Source organism: Magnolia sinica, chromosome 5 (assembly GCF_029962835.1).
Source record: "Magnolia sinica isolate HGM2019 chromosome 5, MsV1, whole genome shotgun sequence".
Lineage (NCBI taxonomy): Eukaryota > Viridiplantae > Streptophyta > Magnoliopsida > Magnoliales > Magnoliaceae > Magnolia > Magnolia sinica.
In genome coordinates, this window is record NC_080577.1 from 37,707,747 (window position 1) to 37,721,976 (window position 14,230).

Below are 14,230 nucleotides of genomic sequence, written 5' to 3' on the forward strand. Positions count from 1 at the left end.
ATTTGTTGTTGAGACGTGGATCCACATCTGGGGGCCGCTCGACCACTCGACCAGTCGTGGACTGGCTCGACTCAAAATCTAGAGAGCATTAGGTTTTGGGTTCCGAGGTGCTCGATCAGTCGTGGCCCATGCTCGACCGGTTAAGAGTCCGCTCAACCAGTCGAGTAGCCTGCTCGACCGGTCGAGGTTACGCAGATTTGTTTACGGATTTGATGTAGACTGCAGATTTTTGAGTCGGTTTTCGCAGAGGTGCAAAAGGGAAGTTACCTAAACTATAAATAAGTGTCCCTAGGGCTTTTCTAGGGTATGTGAAATAATTCTAAGGTGTGGGCAAATGGTTTTCTCTATACTTCTAAGGGAGATGTTAATATATTGCCTTGAAATCTTCATTTTTCTTCATAGTAGAAGTTTGCATCCGTGATTTTTTAAAAAACCCTTGTTGAGGTTTTTCCACGTATATCTTGTCTTGTGGTTTGTTTGAAATGCTTTAATTCTGTTTCTAGTCTATATTTCTTTTTATTTTCGTTTGTGGATGAGACTGGAGATTGGATCTCGGTTCACTGCGTTGTTAGCGTGCTGTGCAACAACTGGTATTAGAGCTATTAGTTTAGTTCTATTGGGAGCGATGACGGAAGGGAAGACTAGAATTGAGAAGTTTGATGGTTCAAACTTTACCTTCTAGAAGATGCAGATGGAGGATTATCTGTATCAGAAGAACCTCTATATTCCTCTAGGAGGAAAAGAGATGAAACTAGAAAAGATGACAGATAATGAATAGTTTTTATTGGATAGGAAGGCTTTAGGAACGATCCGACTCTCTTTGTCTAAGAGCGTCGCTTCAATATATCCAAGATGAAAACTACAAAAGAATTAATGGAAGCCCTAGCCACCATGTATGAAAAACCCTCAACGTCTAATAAGGTTCATCTTATAAAACAACTATTCAACATGAAGATGTTAGATGGTGGGAATGTGGCTGAACATTTAAACGAGTTCAATACAGTCATGAGCTTGTTGGAATCCGTTGACATTGTTTTTGAGGATGAGGTCAGGGCATTATTGATCTTATCCAGTCTGCCAGACAGTTGGGATGGTTTGGTGATTGTTGTGAACAATTTTTCAGGGTCGACAAAGCTGAAATTTGATGATGTGGCCGGTCTAATTCTTAACGAAGAATATAGAAGAAAGGCATCAGGAGTTTCAGGGGATTCAGGAAATGCTTTAAACGTTAAAGGAAGAGGAAGATCGCTGAACAAAAGAGGCAATAAATACGGACGTTCTAAGTCGAGGAAGAAGTCCAAGGGACCGAAAGACAAAGACGGGTGTTAACATTGCGGGAAGAAGGGGCACATGAAATGTGATTGCAAGGCGTTTAAGAAACAAGAAGGAAGCTCTCGAGGCAGGAAGGATTCAGTGAATCTATCTAAGGAGAGTGACACAGAGGCGTTGATCTTATCTCTTGATGCGAGGAATGAGTCTTGGGTTATAGACTCGGGTGCTTCGTTTCATGCCACTTCATGTAAGGAAGTTCTACGTAACTATGTATTAGGTAACTTCGGGAGAGTCTACCTGGGTGATGATGAACCGTGCAGTATCGTTGGAAAGGGAGACGTTCATGTAAATCAGAAAGACGGAACGGTTTTGAAATTGAAGGATGTCAGACATATACCGAGTTTGAAACGTAACTTGATCTCAGTGGGGCAGTTGGCCAATACCGGTTATGTGACGACATTCACCAGTGATTCTTGAAAGATCACAAAAGGTGCCTTGGCGATATCTCGAGGCAAGAAGGAAGGTACTTTGTACGATTTCAGGATCGTATAGTTCACTCGCATCGCATCAACTGGAGTGAATTGGTAGTTATGGCATTAAAGGTTGGGACATATGAGTGAGAAGGGGATGAAAGTGTTATTGTCAAAAGGGAAGCTACCAGGGCTGAAGTCTATTGACTTGGAATTCTGCGAGGACTGCGTGTATGGCAAGTATAAGAGAGTAAGTTTCAAGAAGACATGATGCACTCCAAAGACGCATCTGTTAGAGCTTGTACACACTGATGTGTGGGGACCAGCAGATGTATCATCTCTTGGTGGTTCACGTTATTTTGTTTCCTTTATTGATGATGCTAGTAGAAACTATGAATTTATTTCTTAAAGCACAAATCTTATGTGTTTGATGTATTTAAGAAGTGAAAAAAATGGTAGAAAACGAGACAGGTAAAACAGTAAAATGTCTCAGATCTGATAATGGGGGAGAATATTGTGATAAGAGATTTGAGGAGTATTGTGCAGCAAATGGAATAAAACATAAGAAAATGATTCCAGGGACACCGCAGCAGAATGGTGTGGTTGAATGCATTAACAGGACCATCCTTGAGCGCGCCAGGAGCATGAGGTTACATGCAAGGTTGCCCAATATTTTTTGGGTAGATGTTGTGAATACTGCCGCATATCTCATCAATAGAAGTCCCTCAGCACCATTGGATGGTGGGCTACCAGAAGAAACGTGGACTGAGGAAGAAGTGAACCTTGCACATCTTAGAGTGTTAGGTTGCACTTCATATGTTCACATTGATGTAGAGCACAAAAATAAGCTGGATACGAAGTCCAGGAGGTGCATGTTTATAGGCTACGAGCAGCATGATTTTGGCTATAGGTTTTGGGATAGAGAAAACAAGAAAATCATCAGAAGCAAGGACGTAATCTTCAATGAAAAAGTGATGCATAAGGACAATGTGTAGGAAAATAAGGCCGAGGAGAGAATTCGTAGAGTTGGAAGGGTTACCGGACATGTGTGTTACAACGCCACAGGATGATCATGCACAGGAGTATTATGAGGCAGAGCCGCATACACTGGTTGTGAGGAGGTCTACTCGGGAAAGAAGACCCACGGTCCGATACTCACCCTCCTTACATTATCTACTGCTGACAGATAATGGTGAACCAGAGTGTTTTGAAGAGGCATTATAGTTGGATACACGAGTTAAGTGAGAGCAAGCCATGAATGATGAGATGGACTCTCTTGAGTCTAATCGTACATGAGAGTTAGTTACTCTACCCAAGGGTAAGAAAGCTCTTCATAACAAGTGGGTTTACAGACTGAAGGAGGAGCACGATGGTTCGAAATGGTATAAGGCTAGGCTAGTTGTGAAAGGGTTTCAACAAAAGACATGTATCAATTTCACTGAAATATTTTCACCGGTAGTGAAAATGTCAACGATTCGCATGGTTTTGAGTAGGGGTGCACATTTAACCGGTAGAACCGTAGAACCGGACCGGAACCGACCAAACGGTCCGGTTTGGTCTGGTTCTAGAGTGCACCGGTTCCGGTTCCGGTTCCAAAAATCAAAGAACCGGTGACAACGGTTCGGTTCTCGATTTGGGGGTATGTAGAACCGAACCGAACCGTGAACCGATCCGTAGAACCAAACCGTGGATCTGATCTGTAGAATCGAACCGTAGAACCGAACCTTGAATCGAACTGTGTATTTTTGCATATCTTATAATTATTTTCTCTAGAATAATTATTTTCATAAATGTATTTTTGAACACCTTATACAACATCTAAACTATTCATCAAATGGACCACAACATGGATGGACATGGGCTTGCAATTGGGTTGGATTATAAAAAGCCAAGAACCGTGGAACCGATCCGGAACCGAACCGGTTTTAACGGTTCAGTTGCGGTTCGGTTCTAGGGTGCCAACGGTTTGGTTCCGGTTCCAAATTTCCTAGAACCGTTAGGAACGGTTCGGTTCCAGTTTCACCCCAAAACCAGACCAAACCGAACCGTGTGCACCCCTAGTTTTGAGTATAGTGGCTACAAAGGACTTACATCTAGAGCAGTTAGATGTTAAGACAGTCTTTCTTCATGGGGACCTTGAAAAAGAGAATATATGCATCAACCGACAGGATATGTGACACCAAGAAAGGAGAATAAAGTGTGCAGACTGAAGAAGAGTCTATATGGTCTGAAGCAGGCCCCGAGGCAGTAGTACAAGAAGTTCGACAACTTCATGTCAGGAAACAGTTTTAAGAGATGTTATGCAGACCACTGTTGTTATTTGAAGAAGTTTGATACATCGTACATCATCCTTCTTCTGTATGTTAATGATACGCTTATGGCCAGTTCAAGCATGAAGGACATCTCAGATCTCAAAAGACAACTGTTTAGAGAATTTGCCATGAAGGATTTAGGAGCTGCAAAACAAATCTTAGGCATGAGGATAAAGCGTGACAGGGAAAACAAGAAACTAGTTTTGTCACAGGCAGAGCACATAACCAAGGTACTTGATCGATTTAATATGGGAGGTGCTAAGCTGGTTAGCACTCCATTAGCCAACCACTTCAAGATATCTATGGAGCAAGGGGCAAAGACGCATGAGGAACGGGATTACATGGCTAAAGTCTCATGCGGTCAGTTATTGGGAGTCTCATGTATGCTATGGTGAGCACGAGGCCAGACATTGCTTGAGCAGTGGGAGTTGTTAGCAGGTTCATGAACAACCCCGGGAAGGAACATTGGGAAGCCGTGAAGTGGATCCTTAGATACCTGGTAGGTACTAAGGATGTAGGACTGTCTTATGGAGGATCGAAAATTAAGATATAAGGCTACATAGATTCAGATTTGGCAGGAGATGTTGACAGCAGAGGAAGCACTACAGGTTATGTTTTTTCTTTGGGTAGTGCTGCAGTCAGTTGGGTCTCTCAGTTACAGAAGATAGTATCTATCAGTACGATGGAAGAAGAATATGTTGCAGCTACAGAAGCGTGTAAGGAGATGGTGTGGATGCAAGGTTTTATGGAAGAGTTGGGTAAGAAGCAAGCAGATTGCAAACTGTACAGTGACAATTAGAGTGCAATATGCTTGGCTAAGAATTCAGCCTTTCATTCAAGGACCAAGCATATTGCCATCAGATATCACTTCATAAGTTCGTTACTGGAAGATGGATTGATTGCTCTGGAGAAGATTCATATAAGTGAGAATCTTGCGGAAACGCTGACCAAGGCGGTCACATGGGAGAAGTTAAAGATCTGTTCAGCTTTGATTGGTGTTCAGGCTTAAAGACGAGGAGGTGATGCACTCCGGATGTAAAAGATGAAAGTTTATGGCGATGTGTCTCCAAGTGGGAGATTGTTGAGATGTGGAGCCACATCTGGGGGCCGCTTAACCAGTCGAGTGCCCTGCTCGACCGGTCGAGTGGCCCACTCGACCAGTCGAGGATTATCTTGACTCAAAGTCCAACGAGCATCAGGTTTTGGGTTCTTAGGTGCTCGACCGGTTGTGGCCTATACTTGACCAATCGAGCAGCCTGCTCAACCAGTCGAGGTTACGCAGATTTGTTTTCAGATTTGATGCGGACTGCGGATTTTTGAGTCAGTTTTCGCAGAGGTGTGAAAGGGAAGTTGCCTAAACTATAAATAGGTGTCCCTAGGGCTTTTTTAGCGTATGAAAAATAATTTTAAGGTGTGGGCAAAGGGTTTTCTCTGTATTTCAAAGGGAGAGGTTAGTATATTGCCTTATAATCTTCATTTTTCTTCATAGTGGCAGTTTGCATCCGTGGTTTTTTACCCTTGTTGGGATTTTTCCACATATCTTATCTTGTGGCTTGTTTGGAATGCTTTGATTTTGTTTTTAGTCTATATTTCTTCTTATTTATCATTTGTGGGTGAGACCGGAGATTGGATCTCGGTTCACTACGTTGTTGGCATGCTGCGCAACATTTGTGAGATCAATGATTCCTATGAATGTTACATGTTCCTCACCTTTTAGTGAGTGGATTTGTAATCATATACTTAGTGCTAATGAACTCCACAAATACTAGACGATTCTGAACTCTTTCCTTCACAATAAGATATTTGATGTCAATATGTTTCGACCTTGATGAATGCTTGTTGTTATTAGAAAAGGAAACCGCAATTAAGTTATCATAAAAGATTCTCAATGGTTCCAAGATATGCTCCAATACGTACAAACTTGAGAAGAAATACTGTAACTATAGTGTCTGATTTGATGCTTCATGACAAGTTATGAACTCATCTTCTAGGGTGGATGAGGTTGTGGTTGATTGTTTCGTGCTTTTCCAAGATAAAGTCCCGCCAACCATCATGAAGATGTAGCTTGATGTGGACTTCTTTGCATTAACGCAGGTAGCATAATTCATGTCTAAGTATTCAACCAATTGTGAATGATCAGATCTCTTGTATGTGATTTCAAAGTGCTTTATTTTTTGCAGGTAGTGCAACACCTTCTTTGTAGTTATCCAATGTTGCATTCTTGGATTAGATAGATATCTGACCAACATTCTAACTGCAAAGGCAATATCCGGTTGCGTGTAAACTTGATCATATATGATACTCCCCACTACTGATGTGTATGGAAAATCTTTCATTTAATTTTTTTCCAAATCATTCTTAAGACACTGGAATTGACTGAATTTATTGCGCTTTACAATGGGCGATTGTCCAGGTGTACAATTTTACATGCCATACCTTTAGGGTACTCTATCAATATAGGCCATCTGTGACAGGCAAAGTAGTGCGCATGATTTGTTACGACATATCTCAGTGCTGATCAAATAAGGGACATCACCAAAATCCTTCATCTCAAACCTTTGAGATAAGATTTTTTTTTTTTTTGGTATCACTCAACATTTTTGTGTCACTGCTATCCAACAATGTCATGCCCCAAATTCGATGACTGGACTCACAAGAACTCGATAGCCGGTTCCGGCCGCAACAGCCTCTGTGGTGCCCCATTCTCGGCTCTTGACACCCATTCACCAGGTTCTGATCTTGGGATCCCACAAAGAGGATTTATAACATAAGACTGAATCCAATAAGAGTATCCCCAAGATCATAACATAGTAACCACAGATAGTAACCATATGAACACATCACAAATCTACTAGGAATTAAAACTTTATACAGGTACATGGCTCAAAGGGGAAATACATAAGCAGAATAAGGGAAACTCCAACAGCTCCTCGACATGCTCCGAAAGCTCCTAAGCTACTGCGGCTGCCTAGAATCACCTGTAAGTATCAATCGTGCATAAGCTTATAGAAAGCTTAGAGGGCAGTGTAAGTATGTGTAATACCAGTGCCAGAAAGAAATATCAGAGAATGCAGAAGCTCAGCATGAACCATGAACACTATTAATGCCATTAGCCATACCAAGGCTAAGCTATGACAATCATGAATGTAACAAGCCCCAAGGCTATGCAAAGAAATACATGAGTACTAGGCACCATACTGAGGTGATGCACAAAAGGCCTATATAGCCAATGCCAATGCAATGCAATACATGCCAGTCCTCATATCAAGTCCACAAGTCATATATAGTTCCACTATAGGGAAACCACCGAGGTCAAGTACACTATTGGCTGATTGCCGCTCTCCAAGACCCGGACAGTAAGCAAGCGTAAGAGAACTCACTACCCTGGACAACTAATCACCAAGAGGCTCGACGGTAGTGGACCCACTCACGAGCTAGTTAGACTCAGCCTAGCTATGCCCACTCACTCAGGTGGATAAAACCACATCCCATCTCAACCGACCTCGCGACAGTGGGAGACGCGGCCTAACGGTATAAGGCACTCGGGCGCTCTTGTTTTCCACTCGGCCTTGACGTTGAGGCGTCTTCTTGGTACAATGAAGGTTTAGGGGCTTTCACCCAAGGACATCCTAAGTGTCCTATACGCTCAACAGATATTTTCTGTGGCCAATACGGCCATCCACGATACTCCTGTGGAGGCTACGACCCTAATGAAGCAAGGGCGAATATAAACCATGTAATGAAATGCCAGATGAAGAATCACGCATACCAGTCATGCATTAGCTCCAAGCATCCTATTGCTCAAGAGGGGAACTCCATCCCTCAGGGAAGCCATAATATCTTCCACAATGGCACCACCATGACCACACACACACACAATGCCAACCAAGCACACAATGATATATATGGGTCATGAAGATGAATAAGATGTGCCATGAGGTGATGTACGATGTCCTACTCTCCACCTATCCAAGAAGGGATTAGGTTTAGGTACTTAGATGAATTTCCATAAGGAATTAACCTCTAGTGGGGGCCCGATAGTTTGGGGTAGCCCACAAGGCTAAGGAAGGACAATGACATGGGCCTAAGTAAATGAAACAGGCCTAGCTAGGGTCTATGGTGGACCTTTAACCATGTGGATATTCAACCACTATTGTCCTAAGATGGTAGCCCATCACAAATCGATCACAGATCAAGGCCCAAGGCCCAAACATTACCATGAATAAGAAATGGATAGCCATAACATTCCACATACATTCATAATGAGCCTCAAATAAATGGCCCAAGGCATATTCAATACATAGGTCCAAAGGGCAACATACATAACCCAACCCATATGCAATACTACGGGCCCACAAGGGAGGTTAGGGCCCAACATAAGGGTCACCAAATCCATATATTATGGTGGACCTAGTGGGCAGCCCATTACTCCACCGCATAGGTAATAATCATGTTCTAGCCAAGCAAGTTGGGCCTACATTCTAGCCCAAGGATATAGTTAATTTGGTGGGCAACCAAGGGCCCAACCACTCTTATAATTCAGCCCACTAACCCAACACAATATCATGGGGAATATAGCCCAAGAGTCCATTGGGCCTATCTAGAAAGTTCTAGCCCATTTGGGCCTAAAGAGTCCAAAAATCTTATTACATACATGGACCCAAATAACTCAACTATGGTGGGCCTCAAGATTGCATTAATTAAGCCCAAAATTTGGGGATCAAAGGCATGAATTTATCCCTCCAAAGTCTTCACAATATGGTGGGCTCCACTCCTTAAAACTTTAGCCCAAAAGCCATGTAAATTATAACATCTTGCTGGATTTTTATTCCACCAGCTTTTTTGGCCTGCTGGAGCCCAGAAAATGTTCATTTGATTGGGACACGAGTCCAGGTGGTCCAGCAATAAGGTCAGAGGGTCCCACCACATAAGAGTGAACCTAACAACACAAAGAAGTAGGTGGGCCACACTGCTGGACCAAAGTCTAGCAGCAATCCACCATGGGCGTCCCACAGTTGGGTCAGGGCGGTCCAATAGACTGGATGCCCAGCCCTATACCAATGCACATGGTGGGCCCCGCTTTGACGTTCCACACCAAGGTGGGCCACGTCCAAGTGGCTCACAAAGTGGATGGACATGTGTATAAAATACAACATCATGGTGGGCCACAATCAAGGTGGACGGCCAGCCTTGCTGCAAGTCACCACCATGGACATCCAGCCAGGTGGGCCGGTCCAGCCCCTACACACTGAAATCCAATGGCCCAATTGGCGCCAAATCTAGTTAGGTGGGTCCCAGCAAAGGTGGGTCACCTTAGGAATTAATTTCACAATTTTATAGATATGACGAATATTTTTAGGAATTTGGACAGCAATACATATCCAAAAATCTAGTTAGTGCAGAAATCTTGCGGACCCCATGTTTGTCACCACATGGGGTGGGCCTAAGCTCATCCAAACCCCTAGAAAATTTGTTGGAAGGGTAGTCCCACTTACTCTAGAAAATAAGGTAAACATACTCATTTCTATCATACAGTATTGCTGAACTGTCCAGAAATTTCTGGACAGTTAGCCCTCTTTGGCCCATCCCATGGGCCTCAAGCATGGGGGAAACAGTGTGGGCCCCATTCCACATCAAAGTGGGGTCCATACACTACAAAATTTCCAAAAGAAATTTGGAAGAAAAGGACATGCAAACAGATCTAAACATCAGCTCAAAAGTCATGTTCCAACTGGGCTTGAAATATGGACAGCAATATGTGCTGTCCATATTTTGGCCCATATAATTAAATCAAGGGGTTTATTGCCTAGATCCATCATGTGGGATCCACCTTGATGGGTTACCAAAATTCCAGACCCATGAGTTTACCATTTCCTTCCATACAAAAACCATTTTGGAGGCCACCCAACCCATGCATGCATGGTGGGCTTGGACGTCCCATCTTGTTATGGGTTTGAGATGTTGCTAACCTCCTTGGTGGGCCACACATCATCAAAAATACACAGAAGAAAATAAAGAGAAAAGGAGAGAGAAGGAGAGAGATCGGCCATTGGTGGAAGGTCCCGCCACTAATGGACCTTCCACTATTTTGTATGATACATGCATGCTATGATACATCAAGAAAACTTACTGAATGGTAGGGACACCTTCCCTACATGCATGCAAAGGCCTAAATGGCCTATGAGATGCAAGAAATAAAAGGAAAGCATCATGGTGGGTCCATGGAGAATGGCCCACCATGACATGAATTGTGTAGGATTTAGGCCCTTGGCCTTTATCCTAGGAGCCATGTAGGACCTCCACCATGGATTGGTGGGTCCTACATGCTTCCATGCATAGCCATGTAGGACCTCCACCATGGATTGGTGGGTCCTACATGTTTCCATGCATGATAGGAAAAGAAAGGAAGAAGAAGGAGAAGAGATGATCTTCTAGGTTGCACCCACCTTTAAAGATTCCTTCAAAACTTCAAGGATGGTGTTCTAAGCTCCAAGGGAAGAAGATTCAAGGCTGTAGATGGGATTCTATGGGCTAGTTGGAAGGGAAAAATGGGGAAGAAGGGGCTGGAGTAAAGAGGGAAGCTTTTACGTTTTGGCTATGGAGGAAAGGAGGAATGGAAGAATAAGAAGGAGAGAGAGAGAGAGAGAGAGAGAGAGAGAGAGAGAGAGAGGAGTGTATATCTAGGTAATCATTTCTCTCTACGTTAGGGAAGAACAACCAAATGATGGTGCATTGGGGGTGAAGCCCAAGGCACATGATTGCCTCTCTAGGAAAGGTAGCCTAGGCCAGGCTATGATGAGTTAATAGCTAGGTAGAGTAGGCTAGGAAAATGTTGCTAGGTGTGGCCCACCTTGAAAAATGTGCAAGCTAGCAAGTGGGTCCCACCACATGATGCATAACCCAGAATTGCTCGGATTGATAAGTCAAGATGCACACGCCGGATTTATGCATGAGACGCGACGTTGGAATCGCTGCGCCGATGCAGTCGCAATGGCATAGGTTTCGAGTCGATCCCAGTCGGGTCTACATAACACACTTAAGGATGACTGCAAACACTATCCACAGGTCGCGGGTCGCCGGAATTCGACTGGTAGGACCGCGGGACCTAGGGGAATGAAATGGATACTTGGGGTAGGGTCCTACAACTCTCCCCACCAACAAACAAATTTCGTCCTCAAAATTGTTAAAACCAGGACAAAAGGAAATGCATAAACATCATCATACATATCATCAACAATCACAAGAGAAGGCTACATAAAGCAATATAACAATCAATCAACAAACAAATGGGGATAATGCTCTTGAATATCTACTTCGTGCTCTTGAGATGCCTCAGCTTCTGAATGATAACCCCACTATACCTTCAACAGAGGAATAACCTTGGTCCTCAGAACCTGCTTCTTTTGATCAAGGATACGAATAGACTGCTCATTGTAAGAAGCATCCTTATAGACCTCAAGGGGCTGCCAATCAATCACTGGAATAATGCCCGACCCACACTTCCGCAACATCAATACATGAAATACATCGTGGATCGTGGACAACTCTGAAGGTAAGGCAAGCCTGTAGGCCACAGCACCCATGTGCTCGGTAATCTCGAAAGGTCCAATAAATCTCGGGGCAAGCTTTCCCTTCGCTCCAAACCCAACCATGCCCTTCATAGGCGACACCTTGAGATATACCATGTCCCTTACTATAAACTTGAGGGTCGACACCGACGATTAGTAAAACTCTTTTGCTGGATCTGAGCTGTGCACATCCTCTGCCTGATAATATTCACAACCTCTTATGTGTATAACACAAGCTCATGACCTAGGAGACGACGCTCTCCAACCTCGGTCTAACAGCTAGGAAATCTCCATGGTCTACCATATAACACCTCAAAAGGAGTCATACTAATGGTTGCCTGATAACTGTTATTGTACGCAAACTCAGTAAGGTGCAAATGCTCGTCCCAACTACCCGCAAAGTCAATTACACAAGCTCTGAGCATATCCTCAAGAATCTGGTTGACCCTTTCGGTCTGCCCATCCATCTGCGGATGATAGGCGGTGCTGAGCTGTAAAGTAGACCCCATCGCCTGCTGAAAGTTCCTTCAAAATTGAGATGTAAATTTGGGGTCTCGGTCAGATACGATCGAAACCGGAATGCCGTGCAGTCTCACTATCTCCTTGATGAAGATCCTCGCCAACCAATCCAAATGCCAGGATGCATGCATTGGAATGAAATGTATCGACTTTGTCAAATGATCAACGACAACCCAGATGGCATCGTGACCGCGCTGAGTCCTTGACAAACCCATGATGAAATCTGTCGACACATGCTCCCACTTCCACACTGGAACGCTCAACAACTGAAAGGGACTAGGGGTTGTCTGGTGATCAGCCTTGACACGCTAGTAAGTGTCACACTTGACCACGAAGCTAGCAATCTGGCGCTTTATCCCTGACCAAAAGTACTGCCTCCTCATATCTCTGTACGACTTCGTGGATCCCGGGTGGATGGTCAGTCTCGATTGATGTGCCTCAGTCATCAGATCACGACGTAACTCTGACACGTCTGGGACACATAATCGGCCTCTGTAGTGAAGTCCAACATCAGAACTAATCTGCCAGTCTGACTGCTCTATGGATGCTTCCTTTGCTCGATATCCCTGTAATGACTCATTCGTCTGCTGAGCCTCGATCACCCTAGCCACCAGAGAGGGTTGAATCGACAAGCTCGAAAGCTGAACCATGGAAGAATGTAGACCAAACTCAAAGTCGACTCCAATACATCCTCGAGCATCTGCCACTCTCGAACCATCATCTGTGCCACTAGGCCTCGTGGCTGACGGTTGAGCATGTCCGTCACTACGTTCAGCTTGCCTAGGTGGTACTGAAGGTCGAAGTCATAATCCTTCAACAACTCCATTCATCACCTCTGTCGCATGTTCAACTCTGACTGTGAAAACAGATACTTCAAGCTCTTATGGTCCGAAAAGAGCTCAAATCTAACTCCATAGAGATAATGCTTCCACACCTTCAGTACAAAGACAACAACTATTAGCTCTAGATCATGCGTGGGGTAGTTCAGCTCGTGGACCTTGAGTTGGCGCGAGGCATATGCCACTGACTTCCCTTGCTGCATCAGAACAACACACAAGCCAACTCTGGAGGCATCGGTAAAAACAACGAAACCATCACTCCCATCAGGAAGAGTGAGGACAGGAGTGGACGTGAGGTGGTCCTTTAACTCCATAAATGCCTCCTCATAGGCGTCACTCTAAATGAACTCGGTGCCCTTCCGTGTCAACTGCGTCAGTGGTGTTGTAATATGAGAGAAACCCTCGATGAATCGTTGATAATATCCCACCAAACCAAGGAAGCTACGAATTTTGGACGCGTTCATGGGCTGGCCCCACTGACGCATTGAATCAATCTTCGAGGGGTCTATAGCGACACCCTCCCTCGTTACCACTTGACTAAGGAACTTCACCTCCTCCTGCCAGAACTCACACTTCTTTAGCTTCACATACAGCTAGTGGGCACGGAGGGTCTCGAGCATAATCTACAAGTGCTCCTCATGGTCCTCCCAGGTCCTCGAATACACAAGAATATCATTAATGAATACAACGACAAACTGATCGAGGTAGGGCCGAAAAATATCTTTCAGCAGCTGCATGAACACGACCGGCGCATTGGTCAGCCCAAATGACATGACCAGAAACTCGAAGTGACCGTAGCGCATTCGGAAAGCGGTCTTCAGAATGTCCACCTCTCAGATCCAAATCTGATGATAACTAGAGCGCAAGTTAATCTTGGAAAAGAACTTAACACCCTACAGCTGGTCGAACAAATCATCAATCCTGGGAAGTGGGTATCTATTCTTAATAGTGACCTTGTTGAGCTTGCGGTAATCCACGCAGAGCTTCAACGAGCCATCCTTCTTTTTCACGAACAATACCGGGGCTCCCCACGGTGAACTGCTAGGATGAAAAAAACTTAATTCTCGTAGCTCATCCAACTGATCCTGTAGTTTCTACAACTCCATCGGTGCCATCTGGTAGGGGGCCTTCGAAATAGGCATAACACTGGGCACCAGATAAATTTGAAACTTTATCTGGCGGCGTGGCGGCAAACCCAAGATCTCCTGAAACACATCCGAGAACTCGTAAACTATCGGCAGCTGCTCAAA